General features: G+C 43.4%; 1 protein-coding gene across 1 annotated transcript in view; it reads left to right on the forward strand.

Moving 5' to 3' along the window:
* The window catches only part of ADGRV1 (adhesion G protein-coupled receptor V1), a 391,637-nt gene that overhangs the window by 232,627 nt on the left and 137,601 nt on the right, over positions 1-21,409 (forward strand). The window lies entirely within an intron of this gene.

Below are 21,409 nucleotides of genomic sequence, written 5' to 3' on the forward strand. Positions count from 1 at the left end.
CATCCTCCACCGCCTCAGAGCTTTTGCCACCACCTCCACCACTATCTCTGCTGCCAATATGGCTGTTCTGAGAGTGGGCCCGACTCACAAAGTCCAAGGCCCTCCCTTGTCCCCACCTTTGTGTTTTTCTCCCTGTGTGCCTGTGTGGCGTGGAGCTGTGTGGGAGTTGCAATTCCACAACCACCTCAAGCTCCTGGCCAGGGTGCAGAAACATACTGTTTGGCTATTAAAGCTTTAGCTTTGAACTTTTTCAAACTTTCAAAATGTTCTTCATGTCTACACTGCTCAAGCTTCAGTTTTAAAAAAATGAGCAAAATCGATCTGGTAGATCTCTAGTAATAGGCGTTACAGTGCCGTGTTCTTATATAAGATTCTGGAGCAGTGAACAATAAAAGATAAAAGGAATAAAACACATTATTAAATTTTTATTTTATTTTTTAAACAGGATATCAATAAAAACCATGGCTGGTCAGTTGGGGAAGGGTTGTTGAAATAAATATGTCTTCAGCTGGTGCTGGAAACAAAACAACGTTGGTGCCTGCCTGACATCCAAAGAGAGGGAGTTCCACAGAGAGGGAGCTACCACACTTAAGGCTGTACTCTGGGTGGATTCCAACCAGGCTGTAGGTCCATGCGGAACTACCAGGAGCGCCTCATCTGTTGGCTTCAGTGACCAGACAGGTTGGTAAGGGAGAAGATGCTCTCTCAAGTGTCCTGGTCCCAAGTTGTTTAGGGCTTTATACACTAGTAACAAAAACCTTAAACCTGGCCTGATAGTGAATATACAGCCAGTACAGTTCCCTCATCAAAGGAGTTCCATGTTGAAAAAGGGCAGCTCGTGACAACAGCCAAGCTGCTACAATCTGCACAAGCCACATCTTGCAGACCAGGCTTGAGGGCAGCCCCACATAGAGGGTGTTCCAGTAGACCAGTCTTGCAGCCACAAGCATCTGTACCACTGTGGCCAAGCTATCTCTGTCCAAGAGAGGCCATAGCTGGCATACCTGTTGAAGCTGGTAAAAGGCACTCTGAGCTGCCATGGCCTCTTGGGCCTCCAGCGACAACGATGGATCTAGGAGTACCACCAGACAAACCTGATCTATCAAAGGGAGTGCAACCTCACCCAGAACAGGTGATAAGCGTATCTCCCAGACTCAGGAACCATGCACCCACAGGGCTTCCATTTTGCCAGGATTCAGCTTCAGTTTATTGGCCCTCATCCAGTCCATCACTGTCTAGGAACTGATCCAGGACTTGCACAGCCTCACCTGATTCAGATGTCACAGGGAGATAGAGCTGTGTGTCATCAGCATACCAACGGCACTTTAATCCGACCCCCTTATGGCCCACTCTCAGTGGCTTCAAATAGATGTTGAATAAAATTGGGGACAATATGGTACCCTGTGGAACCCCATAGCTCAGTTGCCAAGGGGCTGAGGAATAATCACCCAATGTTAGTCTCTGAAATCAGCTCCACAAGTAAGGTCAGAACCACTGTAACACAGTGCCTCCAGTGCCCAACCCACAGAGCCAATCCAAGAGGATACCATGGCTGATGGTATCAAAAGCCTAGGGATGTCAGAGAATTCTGCCATGGACTCCAGTGAGGCCAGATTCTTTGGAATCCGGCCCCCCGGAATCCATGGCGGAATGGCCTCCCACCCCCCTGCGGAATCCCCCTGGGAAGGAGCTTACCTGGGGCGGATGTGGCGGCGGTGGCGGCTCCGGCTGGTCTCCTGGCCAGCCGCTACCGGGCTGCTGCGGCTGCAAATGGCGGCCGTCGTAGTGGCTGCCATTTGTGTCCTTGCAGGCAGCCGTGATAGGCTACGTAAGTATTTACGTAGCCTATCATGGCAAAGAGCAGGTGTGCAAATGGCGTAGCAGCCGCCATTTGCGTCCCTGATCTTTGCCGTGATAGGCTACGTAAATACTTACGTAGCCTATCACGGCTGCCTACAAGGACGCAAATGGCGGCCGCATCAGCCCGGCCGCGGCCAGAACTCTGGCTGCAGCCGGCCCCAGCCGGTGGCTCCACAGAGCCAGCGCGGAGCGGAGCCAGCCGGGGAGGATTCCGAGGGGAGGGACAGAGCGTCTCCCCCCCACAGCAGATGCCCTGGCGCAGAGCCAGATAAGTGTTTCGTACATACCTACAAAAGCCAATGAGAGATCAAGCAGAATTAACAGGGTCACACTTCCCCTATCCTCCTCTCAATAAAGGTCATCCATCAAGGGCTGGTTTGGTCCCATAACTAGGGATGTCCATCGTCGGTTAATCTGGCCCTTTTAGGGCCCTACATATTCCTGCCCCCCTCCCCCCAGCTTGGCGTGCCTTTATGAGGTTACCCTTGAAGACGGTTCGGAAGCTGCAGCTGGTACAGAATGCAGCGGCTCGCCTGATTAAAGGCAGCCACCGGCGAGATCACATCACTCCAGTGCTGAAGGAGTTGCACTGGTTACCAGTTGTTTTCCAGGCCAAATTCAAGGTGTTGGTTTTGACCTTTAAAACCCTATATGGTTCCGGCCCAGCCTATCTTAAGGAGCGCCTCCAGCAGCACCAGACAGGCCGCTTAACAAGATCAGCCTCGGATGGCCTTCTCTCTGTCCCATCAGCCAGGACAGCTAGACTGGTGGGGACGAGGGAGAGGGCCTTTTCTGTAGTGGCCCCCACTCTGTGGAACTCCCTCCCTAGGGAACTCCGTCATGCCCCCTCTTTAATGAGCTTCCGTCGTGCATTAAAAACGTGGTTGTTCAGGCAGGCATTTGGGGTGGGTTAGGGTATTTTAGAAAATGTTTTTATTGTAGAATTTTATTGTTTTATTGTATGTTGTACATCGCCCAGAGTGGCTGGGTGACCAGCCAGATGGGCAATTAATAAATTAAATAATAATAATAATAATAATAATAATAATAATAATAATAATAAGAAGAAGAAGAAGAAGAAGCAGCAGCTGAGCTGGGGGTTTGTTCCCAAAGTCCGGGAACTCGTTCTTTAAAAAAACAAAAAACAAATGTAAACCCCAATCTGTGCAAATTACAGCTGCTCTTTGTGCAAATCACAACTGCTAGTTGCACAAATTCTAGTTGTAATTTGTGGAAATTGGGGTTCATGGAAAAATTAAAAAGAACAAGTTCCTGCCTTGCCGCCTCTGCCATCTCCGCTGCTGCGTAATCCTCCCTCTCTCCATGCTGCTGTATCTGATGAGAGAGATGGAAGTTCTGTAAACCATGGCACTCCCAAACCCATGACCTTCTATCCTATGCTGCTCCTGCACCAGCTACCCAGGTATGCAGGGCTAAATCAGATCAACCCCACCTAGCTCACCCACCCAAGTCTCGGTAATACATGCCAGGTAGGGCAGCAGAAATAGTAGACTGAGCCCTAGAAATAGGAGATATTTGTTTCTCAAAGGAAAGAAAGAAAGAAAGAAAGAAAGAAAGAAAGAAAGAAAGGCTGAGAGCCTTTTTGAGGAACTATGGGGCAAGACTTACCACATAAGCCATGACAATGGCTTCTTAAATGAAATGGGGAAAGCCAAAAGGAGGTGTAAAGAAAATTAAGTTTGAGAGATTTCATTAGTCTAGGAGTGTTTCCATGACAACAGAAGGTGAAGTGAATGGAGGAATACCGGATTTTTCATGGAAAAACCGTGCAGCTTTGGTCCATGCAGGGCTCCATGAACGAGTTCACCACACCATTATAAGTTGTTTGACAGGAACATACTTCCAGGTAGGGTGGGAGGATTGTAAATGAACATCATCAGACTGGCAGGGGCTGCTCAACCAATAAGAGGGGCTCCCCCCTCCAAGCTCTACTCCCCTTTCTCCTGCCCCCTGAAGCTCCCGTTAGACGATGATGCAAAGGAATGAAACTGGCATTACTTACTTCTGAAAAGCCTTGAACAAAACCGTAGAGACACACAGCTTTCGAAATAGCACTTCACAACCATTAGGGGAGTTAGTATGAATACTTTCACCCAATGAATACTTGATGTACCATGGGTCTACTTAGTGCTTTAGGGCTTAATTGGAATCTCAATAAATTCAGGAACAAGCCTCGTTGACCACAACAGGAGTTACTTCTGAGTAGCTTCCCCAAAACTATGCTCTCCACACAATTGTGAACACAGGAAAATCAAAGTGATGCTTGCTATTTTTTGTTGGTGGAACAGTATGCACATTTTAAACAATGTTTCTTCAAAAGCCTTATCCTTATAGCTATACCCTTACATCCAGTAACATGTACTTTACTGCACAGACGTCTTTGTGACTAAGGACAATGGTCAGATGCTGCTTCTCTCCCTAAAACTCTCTGTGTATTGTGATCAGGAGTGAGTTTCAGGCTCACAGACTGCCCCCGTCCCCGATGGACAGAGAAGGCAATGACTACTCGGAGAGGATTCTATATTTATTTGAATGTGATCTTCCTGATCCTGCAATACAGAACCCAACACAGCAACAGCGGAACAGTCCTCTGTGTGCATAATCTTCTATAGGACTACAGACTATTGTGCAGAATGTGCGTGCAGAATGTGAATGCAAGCTTAAAGTAAATGTCTTCAATTAAATGTAGGATCCTCCTAGTGCAGTTGTTACCCTCTATGCTCAGTGAGGGAGTGGAGGAGAGAGGGAGTGCTTGAGCTCAGTACTCACCCACTGTGCATAGAGATTTGTGGGGGAGGGAGAAAGGTGTCCCCTGTGTGTGTACGTTGTAAGATTGCAGCCTGTAGTATATGCAAGCTTCTGAGTTACAGAGAACCCTTCATCAGGTAATTTGATCTGGATAAAAGCTTGATTTATTTCTCCAGAAGAGGTTGCCGTTTGTTCTTAGGTGTTTTAAACAAGACTTGCTCATTATTTTTAGAAGGCACAGTAAGTTTCACTATGTTTGTGCCAGTGAAAGGCTTCCACTCCCTCAACCTTAAACATTACTATTGGCAAACACTATTTGAATTAACAGGTATCCCACCCATTTCTACTTTGTTTGTCTCTTCCTATTGCCATGTGATGGATATTGCAGCCAAGTTTACCATGGAGAAAAAGTAGACAAGTATTAGTAATATTGGTTTTCCCCCCAGCACTAATGCATTCCTCATGTTTGTGCCTTGCGAGTTTTGAAGATAAGAACAGGCCAAATATTCTGAAATTAGGAAAACATACAAGGCCTATGATATAGTTGAAGGTCATGTTTTAATTACAAATCATTGTGTGGAAATCCTCCCTAAGAGTCTCCCATCGCTTCTGACACACAGAGACACCCATTTTTATTGATGACTCTCTGTTCCAGAACCAAGAGAGGTATATTTACCTGGGATATGGGATAGGGCCTTTTTGGTGGTGGCACTCAGATTGTAGGACCCCCTCCTAAGTGAGGTTAGATTGGCTCCTTCATTAATAACTTTTAGGCAGGCAATTAAAACCTTGTAATTCTGCCAGACTTCCGACCTATTTTAATTTCTACCTACTTCTGAATTTGTTTTATTGGCTCCCTGACTTTTTGATTTAACTATTATCTAAATGTCATAATACCACATTGAGATACCTTTTGAAGGCCAACAGGTGGTATATGATTTTTTTAAATAAATGAATAATAAATATCTGCAATGTGTAAATAGTAAATAACTATTATTATGGTGTCAAAGCAGTCAGGTGGTGGGACTGCCTTATACATATGAACAGTTGTATATGCATAGGCTCATGCAGACATTAATCTGAACATGCTTTGGTCTTCCCACTATATACAGTCACTATGTGTTCACTCACCACAGTAGTGCCATCTGAAAAGCAATATAGGAAGCTGTTTTATACCAGGTCAGACTATTTGTCTATCTATCCCTGTATTGTTTACTTTGACTGGCAGTGGGTTTCTAGGGTCTCAGAGGTCTTCACATCACCTTCCACCTGATTCTTTTAAGTGGAGATGTTCCTCATTCAAAGCATGTGCTGTACTGCTGAGTTACCATCCTTCTAAAACAGCTTTACATAATGGGCATTTCTACACCAGCCTAAAATCCTGCATTTAAAACAGGGCTTTCTGCTTCTGTTTTAAATGGAGGATCACAATGACTCCCTTTTTCACGTGCTTCCTTTTACCCCACCCCTTCCCCCCTTCTTCTCCCCATATCTGAGTCTTCCATTATCATTCATTGATCTCACTCCTCTTCTTGCCGCTTTAACTCTTTTGACAGAGGGAACTGAAGCGGAACACAATGGGATAATTTGGTAGCTCACTATCTGCTATCTATTTAAAAATGGAACAAAGGGCATTTAGTGCAGGAGATGCCTGGGATGATCACTGCGTCATGTAAAGGGCCTGCAAACTTCCGTGAAGGAGCAATCTGAATCACAGGATAAAAGCCCAGTGTGAAGGAGCCCAATATCTTGGAGAAGGCACAGCAATCTCCATCCCATTTTACTGTGAGGATATAAGGTGTTGTCTTAAAATGGTTGATAAATTCATAGAGATGAAAAGGGCCAAAAAGATATCTGACCTGAAATCTGGGCCATTCACCTGCTCCACTTAGGCAATGCAGACAATGGTGAACTACAAGAAAGTAGACATTGGATGCAAAGCAAATAGTTCAATGGCTCATCTAAGACCAGTGTCATCTGACTTGACTGACAGCAGGTCTGCAGCGTATGACTTTGTCAGCTCTGCTCCAAGGATTGAATCTGGAATCTTGTACATACAAAACATGTGTTATACTGCTGAGCTACAGCTCCTATCTCTAACTCCCTCTAGACCAGGAGTGGGCAACATGTGGGCCTCCTGATGTTTTGGTCTAGAACTTGCTATTGGCTATGCTAGCTAGGGATGATGGAGTTGTAGGCCGAAATATCTGGAGGGCCAAAAGTTGCCCACCCCTGTTTTTAAGGTACTTTGACATCCCAGTGTGTGCTGTGCAGTGTATGTGTGTAAGAACTCATTCAGTCATATCAGCCCCCAGCTGCAATCTGATGTAGTACAGCCCAGAGTAGGTTTAGCACCTCAGTGAGAAATATGCCATAGTTGCTCCTGAAAACAAAAGAAGGCGGTGGTGGGGATTCAAATTACCGTACAGTTGCACTCATTTCACATGCCAGCAAGGTTATGCTCAAAATCCTACAAGCTAGGCTTCAGCATGATGTGACCCGAGAACTACCGGAAGTACAAGCTGGGTTTCGAAGAGGCAGAGGAACTAGAGATCAAATCGCCAACATTCGCTGGATCATGGAGAAAGCAAGAGAATTCCAGAAAAACGTCTATTTCTGCTTCATTGACTACGCTAAAGCCTTTGATTGTGTGGATCACAACAAACTGTGGCAAATTCTTAAAGTGATGGGAGTACCAGACCACCTTACCTGTCTCCTGAGAAACCTGTACGAGGGTCAAGAAGCAACAGTAAGAACCAGACATGGAGCAACCGATTGGTTCAAAATTGGGAAAAGAGTACGACAAGGCTGTATATTGTCACCCTGCTTATTTAACTTATATGCAGAGTACTTCATGAGAAATGCCAGGTTGGATGAATCACAGGTCGGAATTAAGATTGCCGGGAGAATTATCAACAGCCTCCGATATGCAGACGATACCACCCTAATGGCAGAAAGCGAAGAGGATCTAAAGAGCCTGTTGTTGAGTGTGGAAGTGGAGAGTGCAAAAGCTGGTTTGAAACTCAACATTAAAAAATCTAAGATCATGGCATCTGGTCCCATCACTACCTGGCATATAGAAGGGGAAGAAATGGAAGCAGTGACAGATTTTATTTTCTTGGGCTCCGAGATCACCGCAGACGGTGACTGTAGCCATGAAATTAAAAGACACTTGCTCCTTGGGAGGACAGCTATGGCAAACCTAGACAGCATAGTAAGAAGCAGAGACATCACCTTGCTGACAAAGGTCCGTATAATCCAAGCTATGGTTTTCCCAGTAGTAACGTATGGTTGTGAGTGCTGGACTATAAGGAAGGCTGAGCACCGAAGAATTGATGCTTTCGAACGGTGGTGCTGGTGTCCTCTGGACTGCAAGGAGGTCAGATCAGTCCATCCTAAAGGAAATCAACCCTGACTGCTCATTGGAAGGACAAATACTGAAGCTGAAGCTCAAATATTTTGGCCACCTAATGTGAAGAGAAAACTCCCTGGAAAAGACCCTGATGCTGGGAAAGATTGAAGGCAAAAGGAGAAGGGGACGGCAGAAGATGAGATGGCAGGATAGCATCACCGATGCAAAGAATATGAACTTGAGCACGCTCCGGGAGAGAGCAGAGGACAGGAAGGCCTGGCGTGCTATGGTCCATGGGGTCACGAAGAGTCGGACACAACTTAACGACTGAACAACATTTCATTTGCATTAGAAGGCATCTCGTATCTTTTCAGGGTTGATTCTTGCATAATGCACTCACCAAAAACTAGAATTTGGCTTCTAAACTGAATGTGGCAAAATAGTCTGTAAAGTGGTTGCAAATTTCACACAGTTTCTCACTAATGCTAAACCCAGCTGATTAGTCCAAAGATCTTAGGATTTGCCATACTCTGTCTAGCTCAGCTTTTCTGTCATCTGACAAGGGAAAAGCCAGATGTCTCAAGGACGTTTGCAAACATGACCTAATGGTGATGTGCATATGCCATTGTTAATCTGTGTTAAATGTTTCTTCCTTCTGTGGCTGCACTGATGGATTCTTTTGCTCCACAGATTCCAGTCTGGCCAGTTTCATCTGAATATCACATGGTTTATCTCAAATCAGAAAGCTTTGTGCAGTCAGCTATGCAGTGAAACATCTCCGGACTAGAAGGATCAGGCTGTATGTGACACGGTGTTAGTCAACATGATGGATTTTACTTGCAATCTCTTCAAAATACTAAAATTAGGGTGCAATCCTATGCTTGTTTAGACAGAAAGCCCTACAACTCCTAGACAAGTCCTAGACAAAAAGTCCTACAACACCCAGCATCCCCCAGCCATGGCTAGCTGGGGCATGTTGGGAACTGTAGGATTTTTTTCTATCTAAACATGTCCTTTCTGTCCTTTCTCCAGTGTATATACACATCGTGGCTGCGCCAGAAGAAGTGTGGCATCAACACTTCAGTATGCATAGCCTGACAAGTAGTGACCTATGAGAAATCTCTGCTTGGGGCCCCAGGGTTTTGCTTCCATCACTGCCACTGTGCCCAGCCACAGGATTTCTAAACAGGAAACAAAGTTCTTGCATTGAGCTGGAGAAGGGTGGGAGTTACTTTAAGTTGTGGGGGAGCGGTCACTCTGAAGCTTTCGCTGTTGCTCAGCAAGTACGGCTGATGTGTCTTGAGGAATGGAAGCAGATTGGTTGATCCCTTCCAACTTAATCTACTCAGTCTCTTGCCTCTCATAGAATAGAATCATAGAATAATAAGGTTGGAAGGGGCCTATAAGACCATCAAGTCCAAACGCCTGCTCAATGCAGGAATCCAAGTCAAAGCATCCCTGAGAGGTGGCTGTCCAGCTTCATCTTGAACACCTCCAGTGTGGGAGAGCCCACCACCTCCCTAAGTAATTGGTTCCATTGTCATATTGCTGTAACCGTCAGGAAGTTTTTCCTGATGTTCAGCCAGAATCTGGCTTCCTGTTGAGCCCGTTATTCCATGTCCTGCACTCTGGGATGATTGAGAAGAGATCCTTTTTGGGTGGGGGAAGGGGGTGTTTGTGGGGACTGGTTTTCCTACCTACATTTTTGCTAAGCTAAAGAGTCTCCATGGGTGGAGACCCTGACCTTGTATGTGTGATTACCCCCAGCATTCAGGCTATGCTGCTGTTTGTCAGGAATCTGATACAACAAAAGGATACCATCATAGAATTAGGCTTGGACAGGAACTGTAGGTGTTCTGTTTGCTCTGTTAATCTTCTACTTTACCCACAATCTTAAATGTAGGGAAATTAACCCACCCAGAACCCTATGCTGTTGGCTCATTTGTTCTGAAGTTGACCCGTTTCTATTAAAAACTAATCTAGCAGGATGAAGGAACTGTGTAGGACTGAGATGCCATAAATGGTTGTTTTCATTCTGTCTGCCTTTGTGAAACAAAAGAACACCTTTTTTCTAACTTCATCCATGTGTATCTGGACAGTCTAAAACATTATTTTAAAAGCATAACCTTATGATGAACTCCTGTGTGTTGAACTTAGTTAACCAAAGATTATAAAACCTGCATGAAGGAATGTGCTAAGGCCAGCCAAAATACGTCTGAGTATCATGCTCTTGTTAACTTTATGCTCCTCATATTTTCAGTTAATGTGATTCTGAGTTACACAACATGTTCTAGAGGGCATCCCAGATGGATATTTTAAGCGCCAACAATTGTAGACATGCCTGCCTCTTTGTGTACACACTCAGCTGTCTGCACATTAGAGCTGTGACCCTTCCCACTTCATTTTGTCCAGGTTCAGATGGCAAACTAACTTCCATAGTTTCAAATCCATAGCAGCCTTCTTTAGCATGATACAGAGTAGCTTTGCTATGGCGATGCCAGAGAATAAAAACAAAGAGTGGATAAGCCGACAACTTTTACTGGACTACTTCCATTGGTGAAAGTGTGTCCACTTTGAAACTTCATAGAGTTCTTCCTCAGTCCAGTTTTCTCATTTCCTTTTGACAGTTTTCTGTACTTGTATTCTCATATCCCGTTTTCATGTTGCCTAGCTAATAATGGGCTGGACTCAGTCATGCCTTCAGCATTGTTACTTGCAGAATAATGAACTAGTTGCAAAGGCAGGAGAATCTTGCCCATCTAATTATAAAACCATGTTTCAAGACACACACAAAAAGTGTCATTAGCTACTCACATTGTTTGCAGTGGCTGCTCGGAGATCAGGACTTAGATCTCCCATACCCAAGACTACCTACTAAACAGCCCTAGACATTAATAATCCTCCAGAGCACTTTGGTTGCAAAATAAGGGACAAAGCAGACTTTATCTAGGCAAACTTGTGAGCCCAGTTCCACGCGTGCTGTCTTAACAGGGAAATTCAGTGGTGAGGAGATGGAAGGGGTGACTGACCTCCTGTGCTTGCCAGATCTCCCCTGCAATGCCTTTGGCTGTTTTTTCTCCAGCCGGATTCACTTCTGGTTTCAGAGGTGGGCTGGGAAGAGTATATTTCCAAAGATCTGAGGGGCATTTTCATAGGAGAATCAGCAGGCAGGGGAGAACGTGAATTGCCCCATGCCATCTGCCGACGCTCCCCTGCATTAATAGTATGATGAAAAGGTAGGGCTGAGTTACATCCAGTTCGATCTTAGGGTGCAATTATATATCCATTTACCTGGGAGAAAGCCCTGTTGAATTTAATGGGACTTACTCCTGAGTAGACATCTTTGCACTGTTAGACGCATTTATTTGGAAGTAGATACCAGTGCAGTCAGTAGGACTGACCACCAAGTAAATGTGTTTAGGACTGTGTGTATGTGTAAAGGTAGATAGATCAGAAGATACTTTACACCACCCTTCCCCAACCTGGTGGCTTCCAGATGTGTTGGACTACAACTCCCAGCATGTCTAGCCAGCTATGGAGGGCACCAGGTTGGGGAAAGCTACCTTACATTGCGTCAGACTGCAGTGACTTTCCAGCATCTCAGGCAAAGATCTTTAAGTGGAAATATGTAGGACTGAACCTGGGGCCTTATACATGTAAAGAATATGCTTTAGCACTAAGCTGTGGGGTTTTCGCCTTTCCAAGAAACAACTATGAAAAGTTTGTCTTTTTAACATGAGAATATGTTTAGTTTATTAAAGCTGCAGTCCAAACACATGTACTAGGGAGAAGGTCCCATCGACTCAGTGGGACTTACGTCTAAGTAAACACAGTTAGAATTGCATTGCACAGCAGTTAAAGTAGCTTTACAGACTGTAAATACAGAGAGGTGCCAAAATCCGCAGACCCAAATATTGACTTTCACCCATCTGCTGAGTGCATGGCCATGTACCTTTGTACCTTTTTTTTTTTTTAAAGTTCACACTGAGGCCTAACTTGTATTCATTCCTGTTGCGTTTCCAAACATACCACATTACTTGACAGCTAGGAATATTAAGCAGAGGTCACCAAAGCTTCTTTTTTGTTTGGTAAATTTAGGAATGGGTTTGAATTTTTTCCAACACAATCTTACTTTGGAACAGATGTGTTCATGAAAAAAAAGGATGAAGAAAAATTAAAGAGATACCTAATTTTGGAGCGCCCCCCCCCCCCCGCTTTCTCTGTGGTGGGCTGAATGACTGCCTGGCCCAGAAAGTGGCCAAGAAAATAGTTCAGTTAACTCCACCCACTTTGCAGAGAAGGGAATGTAGAAAACATCTTAATTTTGCAAGGAGGCAAAACAAGTGACTGTTTCCTCCAGTCCCACCCTGAACTATGAGTTTGGTTAGTGAACACAGACACAGAGGTTGCCAGGTATTCTTTGCATACACAGAGCCAATGGATCTTATCTGCTCTACCAGTTATGGAGACTACTGAAAGACTATTTGGTCCTGTAATGCCGCCATGATATTTCCGTCCTTAATCAGCCTGTTTTTGTAGTTATATTCTTTACGCAATTTGTTGTGCAATGTTTTGTATGTCAAGAGATTGTTTGCCCATTACTGGATGCTGGAAGACAAAAGTGAGTCAAACATTCCAAGTCACTGCTGAAAGAATTTTCAGATTTGTAGTACTACAAGTAACAGTTTTAGGCTGTCTGTGATCTGTGTCTAAGAAGCCAATAAAATAACCTGAAGCAAACTGTACCAAAAGAGAATAACTAACAAGCTGCAGATGGTGTGTAGTGTTTACTATACCATCAGTCAAAATAAAACAACCAAACCAGATCTTTTAAAAACAAAACTATTAGAAAATATCATCTGCCTGAGTATAGGTTGGACTTTCAGAAAGCTATGAAAAAATCTAACTGGAGATTTGTTGTCATGAACAGGATTCCAAACAAACAATGCATTTTTTTCTGACTTTCCATAAGCTGAAATGCTTACTGATAAACAGTGGATGTAGCCTAGTGTTATGTTAACACATCAAGGATAATGTTTTCAAATAATGTGATCTTCAAGGTGACTAAGAAGGTCAATTCTAATTTTGTAGAACCTTGAAGTCAGTTATATTTAATCTGGAGTAAGTCTGGATATGAGGGAAAGTATTGTACGTTTTGGCTGTGGATATGGATTGCTGTTTAACCCTCTCTGTAAGTGGCATTATTTATTAATCTCATATGACCTTTGATCAGGAGATGTCTGAGAAAAAGCCACATGGCCTTTGCTGGGAGCCTGTGTTGTTTATCTTTTGTTGCTTTACTGAGTGCCAGATACAAGATTTTTTTTTAGTGCCCTCATTTTTTAGTGCCCTCATTTTTTTAGTGCCCACTGAACCCACTTTCTTGGCTATGACTGGTATGTTAATAATTTTTCTTTTCAAACTTGCATTTACAAATAGAACTTAGCACTATGCCCAAAAGACTTATATAACAAACCTATTTGTTGCTATTTGACCATGGTACTTAGAACACCTATTTTCTCTGTCCCCACCCCACTCCAGTTACATGTGTGACTGTTAGTACTTTTGAGTGCATAGAATTGTAGGTGTAGAAAGGAGCCTGAAAGGAAGGAACCTGAAAATGAAAAAATTCAAGACACAGTCCATAAATGCAAAATACCTGGATTGGGTTGGATTTACTATGAGAAAAGTAGAAAATCACAAGCTTCTGTACACAAGCGATTTACTGCACACTCGTGACTGGTCACTCATGAAAGTTTCCAGGTCCTTTACATGATGTTGTGAACCTCCAGGATGTCTCCTGCGCTTTCCCCCCTTTATCCCACTTTCAAAAAGATCAGAGATAAGCTGTAATAAAAGGTAATGGCACCATATCAGCCGTGTGTAATGCTGGTGTAGTGCTGTAATTCAGCCACTAGACGGTGCTGTTTCATTGAATATACAGACCATTCCTAAGAAGGGAAGTTTTCTATTCCAAAACATGTATTCTGCTGGCACATAGGCAGAGCTGACACTCCCAGTATAAGTAGTCAAGGCTCAGCAGACACCATATAAGAGACCCTGGTGTACTGTAAAAAGAGCAAAGAGTCTTGGGCACGTTAAAGACTACCAAATGTATTATGGTATAAGCTTTTGTGAAGTGGACTACAGTCCGTGAAAGCTTATACCATGGGTGTTGAACCTCAAGTCCACAGGCCAAATCTGGCCCACCCGGGTCACACCGCTTTCCCTGGGCCCCACCACTTTCCCCCAGTCGTCAAACATTTGGTGGTTTCCCAGCTTTTGTGCAGGTTCTCCCCCACCAAAGATTGTAATTGTAATTTTATTTATTTATTTATTTAAAACGTTTGTATTCCACCCTATACCAATAAGTTCTCATGGCAGCATACAAAATAAATTTAAACAGTATAAAACAATAAAGAATGTAAATAGCTAAAAATGTATTAAATCATTAAGCTAGCTAATACCAATTTAAAATCCAAAACAATCAAAACAGTTAAAACAATGTGCAAACTCAGGGAATCCAATTAGCCTTCAAAGGCTTTGGTAAAAAGCCATGTTTTAACTTGAAACATGGCTGAATGAAACCAGTGTGTGCGCCAATCGGGCCTCCAAGGGGAGGGCATTCTACAACCAGGGTGCCACAGCAGAGAAGGCCCTCTCCCCCATCCCACCATAGTGTATGTCTCGCACTGGTGGGACACAGAGGAGGGCCTCTCCAATAGATCTCAATCCTCGGGCAGGCATATATAGGGGGAGGTGCTCCCCCAAATATCGAGGTCCCAAGCCACTTAGGGCTTTAAATGTCATTACGTATCTTCACCTAAGACTGGCAGTAAGAGCTTTAAGCTAAAATATGCTGATATTTTTTGTATTCTGGCCTCACCCCTTTCACTTTTGCCCACTCCCCCCCCCCACCGTTCCTTTGGCACTGTAATGCATAGAGATGTGAAGGTCAGAAAAAAATAGGGGGGGAAATGCTTTTTTCCCCCGAGGACCATTTTTGTTTTTTCCCAAAAAATTGGAAAAATTGAACAGCTTTGGATTATGAAATATTTTCTTTTAAAATTGAAGACAAAGTCTTTCTGTATTGTTAGCCAGCCTTTACTCCCCCAAAAAATGATTTCTAAAAATTATATAAGAAGAACACTTTCATAGAAAGACTAGAGATGTAAAATGTCTGGAAATAATGAAGCCACAGGAGAAAATGGTGTGTTTTTTTTTATCCTCTCTGTAAGACTCCTAGCATAGTTATTTCATTCACCCCTTATTAAAATTATTGATCTAAACTATATTTTACTGATATACATTTATGCTCAGTTTCCCAGCATTTGAGTGGAGTCACCATTGTGCATTCTTGACAGTAAATCAAGTAAATCAATCAAATGCACATATTTGGTACATTAAATGTAAAAGTATGGGTTATTCTGACAATAATTACAAATTTACTGAGTTTACTTTTTCAAGTTTTAAAATATAAGGATGATTTTATGAGTGACCTAAGTCATACATAACATAACTTTAGGAACAGAAAGGCTGATTTATGTTCCTTAAGCAGCTTTCACCAACCTGGTGCCCTCCAGATGTTTTGGACTACAGTGCCCAGCATTCCTGACAATTGGCCATGCTGCCTGAGGCTGATGGGAGCTGAAGTCCAAAATATCTGGACGGTACCAAGTTCGGGAAGGCTGTCGTAAAGCAACAAAGTGACTTCTGATCTGTAAAGAGCTCTAAAAAATAAAAAGGTAAAGGTGTCCCCAACCAGTCGTGTCCGACTCTAGGGTGTGGTGCTCATCTCCATTTCTAAGCCGAAGAGCCAGCGCTGTCCGAAGATGCTTCCGTGGTCATGTGGCCGGCATGACTGAACACCGAGGTGCACGGAACGCTGTCACCTTTCCCGCCGAAGCGGTACCTATTTATCTACTTGCAATTTCTTGCTTTCGAACTGGTAGGTTGGCAGGAGCTGGGACTGAAGACGGGAGCTCACTCCGTCACGCAGCACTCGGGTCTCGAACTGCTGTCCTGCCGACCTTCCAGTCTGCAGTTCAGCATCTTAACCACTAAGCCACCGTGGCCCTCTCTAAAAAAAAAAAAAAAAGTATTGCTTAATTTTCATTTTTTCCAAAATTTCCGTGTTTTTCTGAAACGCTTTGGGGAAAAAAGTTTTTTTCCCACAGCCTCAAAATTTCTAGAAGTGTTACATCTCTAGGAACGCAGCCTCTGTGAGCTTCTCCAAAATGGAAATTGGCCTCAGGCTGAATGGGCATCAACACCCTGGTTTATGCCATAATAAATTCACTAGTCTTTAAGTTGCCACAAGACGGTTGTTTTTGCTTCAACAGACAAACTCTGCTACCCCTCTGAAAATCGATACATTGTACTTAGCAGAGTATTCACAAATATGACTTCTTTGAAATACCCTGAGTGCACTTCCACAAATGATTTTATTTTATTTATTTATTACATTTCTTAATCACCCATCTGGCTAGTCAGCCGGTGCTCTGGGTGATGTACAACAGTACAATCTAAAACAGTAACATTACACATTAAAACACAGTCTAAAAATACCCTAACCCACCCCAAATGCCTGCTTGAACAACCAAGTTTTCAATGTGTGGCGGAAGCTCATTAAAGAGGGGGCATGGCGGAGTTCCCTAGGGAGGGAGTTCCGCAGAGTAGGGGCCACTACAGAGAAGGCCCTCTCCCTCGTCCTCACCAGCATAGCTGTCCTGGCTGATGGGATATAAGAATATACTTTGAATTCTTAACTGGGGTACAGTCTACACTGCAGATCCTTTTGTTGCAGAGGCATTGTTGTGATAGTCTTTTTTGACCATGAAATTGCTTCTCTGTGGGCACATCTCAGTGCAGTATCTTTTCTGTTTAAGGCATATTTCTATGCCACACATCAGTACACAGTGCTGCAATTGTAGGAGAAGTAGGTGCTGTTTTCAAGACTGGGTGAGTGGAGCTGCAATGCGATTTTGTGTTGCATGCTGCTTTGTATTGCTTTCATTGTGTTAGAAGTAGGAAGCTGTTGTAAGATGAACCCTGCTGCCCCAGAACTTTTTTTTTTTACATTGTCTAATGCATGCACACCTGTGCGGGTCTGCATTACTTAGCAGACAACATATTTTAACACCAACATTGCACTTTGTTCCATTGCCCTGTAGCCCAGTGTGAAATATGCCCCCTCCCCATCTCACTAGTCTATAGAGTTGATGCACTTTGCTGCCGCGGCTTCTCTTTTCAGGCTTCAGTGGTATAGTGGTGAATTTTGAAGTGCAAGCGTGCATCACGACAGTCCCCAGAAACACACGCCTAAGGAGAATCCAAAAATCCAGCTATGTTGATCGATATTATCAAACCAGTTCTAGCAGTTTTTAATCTCAGCTAGAAGCAGGAGTTTTGTAATGCTAATGGGTCTTTATTGCCCATTCCAGACCAAGCCACCCCAGAATACTTCTTGTTACAACAGGGAACAATATATTGTTGCCAGGAATATTCATCCCCCCTGCCCCCCAAACATCTGTGAGGATTGCAGTTAAGCTCAGAGGGAACAGGGAAATCTGAGGAGCAGAAGGTGGCAAATGACATCTGTGTCCCTGCTAATGAAAAAGTACTGGCACTGCAATCCTGTGAGCCCTGACCTCTCCACACCAGTCAGGTTCTCAGCAAGCCTCCCCTCTTAGAGTTTGAAGGTATTTGGCCTTGCTGTCCTTTGCTGCCACTTGGGAGTAGCAGCAGAAGCTATTAATGTTTAGAGTTTTTCTCCCTCTTTTCCCACAAAGTCCATCTCATCCTCCCCCCTCCCCCCACCGCATCAAAAGCATTCTCCACCCCCCACCCCCCGCAAACCAACATGTAAACCAGTGCCCTCCCCTCTCCCATGCTACCCCAATTTTCATATCTCAAGCACATCTCTTTCCTCGTGCCTTGCTTGGTGCCCTCCATGCCCAATTACCTTGGAGTAAGCACCATTGACATCAATGTGACTTACTCCTGAGCAGACATGTATGATTTCATTGTCAGCTTCCTAGTAATTTTTGGACGGAGGAAAAATAAAGACAATTGGAAAGGCTTGAAAAGACATTCCAAACTTTATTTCCTTCAAAGGAGGAAGGGAGTGGGAGGAAGAAATATTGAGTTCACTTTCTGTTTGACTGAGCAAAGCAGAAAGAGAGAGAGTAGGACGAAGAGGAAAAGCCCCTCAGAGGGAAGCAGGAAAGTTGCTGATTGTTGCCCTCTGCCTGTCAGAAATTTGTTTAATCAGGTTATCGCTTGTTCTTTATCTAGGATTATGGGGTTAGATTAACATCTAATAATATTTTAGGTTGGAAATATGTGCTAATCCCAAGGGATTCACAAACGTTTTACTCGTCACTGTATGAAGTGGGATATAGTCCACAAAAGCTAATGCCACATTAAATCTGTTAGTCTCTAAGGTGTATTTACTACAGAAAAAAAAACTACACAAAAAACTCTTCTCTTTGAATTGTATGAATGTTTGTTACTTTGGGGGAAAGCTAGAAAGAAATAATCCTGGCCATTGTTTTAATGTATTCACTGTCCAGTCCAATTTCCCTTTCTCAACAGCTGAATTAGACAGCATCACTTTTATTTTGACACTGAACATAACAGCCCACTATGAGGCACTCTTTATCCATGCTCTTTATAGCTATGCTAAGGCAGCTCTGAAATGTTCTGCTACTTCATTCATGTTTTTCCTCTCAATAGCTCTGCAAAGGTTATTCTTCACACTGAATGCATGTCAGGAACAGAATGATGTGAAACACTGTTTTCAAAATTTCTGAATGGGTCCTTCTATACTTGACATCATAGAAATGCATTGAAATATGCTACATTTGACAGAACAAAGAATTATACATAACTATAGCTGAAAACATCCATTATTTTAAAACAATAAATTATCGTAGTTGTGTGGAGAAATTACTCTTCTGTAACCTTAGAGCTATAAAATCTGCACTTGTGAGATGAAGAATTTGTCATGAGATAGTCAAATGATTGTATATATATTGCAGCATGCAGAGGATCAGGAACAATGCCAGTAAGGCATAACCGGGGCCTGCCCTTCTGGATTTCAAAATTCCATTTCTGGGCCTCCATATTAATTAAACACTTCAGAACCTGTGTAATGAAGTACAAGTGCAAGTGTAAAACAAATCTTGGCTTAAAGGCCATTGAAACAGTGCCATAAACACTTCCCCCTTACCAACGTGCCTGGTCACTGAGGTCATCAGAGGGCATGCTCCTGGTGATTCCACATGGACCTATGGCCTGACTAGAGTCCACCAGGAGAAGAGCCTTCAGTGTGGTGGCCCCCTTCCTGTGGAATTATCTGCCTTTGGAGGTCAGGCAGGCGGCAACATTGCATTGCTTCCGGCACCTCCTGAAAATACTGTTATTCCAGGAAGCCTTACTTGAGCGATTGGCTGCAGTTTTATCAGAACTCCATTTATCAGGACTCTGTTTCTTTTTTAAAATAGTAATTATTTTAACATGGTTTTTATTCTTTTGTCCTATCCTAAGAGCCTCGTGTGGCGCAGAGTGGTAGGCAGCAGTATTGCAACCGAAACTCTCCCCACGATCTGAGTTCGATCCCAGCGGAAGCTGGGTCTTGGGTAGCCGGCTCAGGTCGACTCAGCCCAGCCCTCCATCCTCCTGAGGTCGGTAAAATGAGTACCCAGCTTGCTGGGGGAAAGGTAGTCACGACTGGGGAAGGCAATGGCAAACCACCCCACTATAGTCTGCCATGAAAATGCCAGCGTAAGCGGTGTCCCTCTAGGGGTCAGTAATGACCTGGTGCTTGCACAGGAGGACCTTTCCTTTTTTTCCTTTCCTATCTGGTGTTCCCTGCTCTGAAATCTTTGGATGTGGAGCAGTATGCAAATATTCTAAATAAATAGTAAAATCAATAAAATGAACACTACTACTGAGGATATTGATTAGGAGTGTGGTATTCAGAGAAAGAGGGATCCAATGGCTAATTCTGAGCCCAGTTTGAAGTGTTATTTCTTACCTAAGCTTGGAACCCTAGTACTTGATGGAGCCAGCGGTGCAGCTAGGGCTGGACCTTGGGGCTGACGTTCAAGGCCACGCAACCCAGGCCCCCACCCCTGACCACCCAGAGAGCAGCACATGATGAGAACAGGGCAGCTCAAGCAAACTCCATGTTAGTCCTGTAGTTGTGATGATTTAAGTGCATTTAAAATGTGAAACTGCACATGCTCAGATCATTTCTCTTTTTTAAATTATGCTTGGCAAACGTCTTGTTTGCTATTGCTCTAACGTATCAGGAATGTAGAAGCAGTTGTAAAGCATGCAGTGGCAGTTGGGGGTGAAGAAAAACATGGGTGGCATGTGCTCCACAACTCAAATAATATACATGGCAATAAGATCATTAAGTCCAGGGTCTAAAATTACCTAGCTGCACCACTGGATGCAGTGCCCACACTTTAAGGTCATCTGCTGAGGCCCTCCTCCAAGGCCCTATCCCAAATGAGGTGTGACTCATGTCAACCAGAAAGAATGCTTTTTTGGCACTGGCACCCTAATTGTGAAATGCCTTTCCCAAGGTGGCCAACCTTAGGTCAGTGTTGTTCGTTTAAGAGCCTGGCTAAACCCTTTTTGTTCTCTTGGGCATTTTCAGCATTGTTCTTTATCTTTATTAATAATCTGCTGGCTGCTTATTAATGTTTTGTGCTTTATTCTGGAAGCTATAGTTTTAATGTTTGTTAACCATCCTGGAATCTATTTTGGTGAAGCATGGCTTATAAATACTTTAAATAAATAACACTGAAACACATAGGGCATGATTGAGCCAACATAAAGTGTTGATTTTAATGGGCAAGTTAAGCACAATGCTTAAGTCTTTCCCACTGAAATCCATTGGATTTAAAAATGCTTAACTTTGGTTAAACCATTCCCAATCTTATTTGGTCACATGCTTACATATATATTCCTGTTTGCATTATAGGAACTGGAAATGAATGAAGATATGCTGTAGGTATTTTCTGTTATAATGGAGGGGCAAGCCTGCACATAACTATTTTAACTCAAGATCCAAGGATTTCTTCATGGTTAACTCTTGCTGTGATCGCATGAGCAATTATATGAGTTGGAATTGTCTGTACTGGAATTTGTGTGCTCAGGTTAACAGAGAGGTATCACTATAATACCTCTGATACATCTGAGCTGTGTTACCATGAGAACATGTGGGTGTTAGCTCGGCATCAAGATCTGAAAGGGTTGCTCCCAGCATATCTAGTAATATGGTAGCTTGACATTCAGTAGTGTTATCTATGTAACCTTGAACTTGCAAGCTAATGCTACACACCGTTCTATAGAGGTGCACGCTGGCACTATAGGTTTCAAGATTTGACTGTAAAGGATTTAACACATCTGTCT

The sequence above is a fragment of the Heloderma suspectum genome, chromosome 2 (assembly GCF_057233095.1).
Source record: "Heloderma suspectum isolate Gila_16-S chromosome 2, 16-S_ref, whole genome shotgun sequence".
Lineage (NCBI taxonomy): Eukaryota > Metazoa > Chordata > Lepidosauria > Squamata > Helodermatidae > Heloderma > Heloderma suspectum.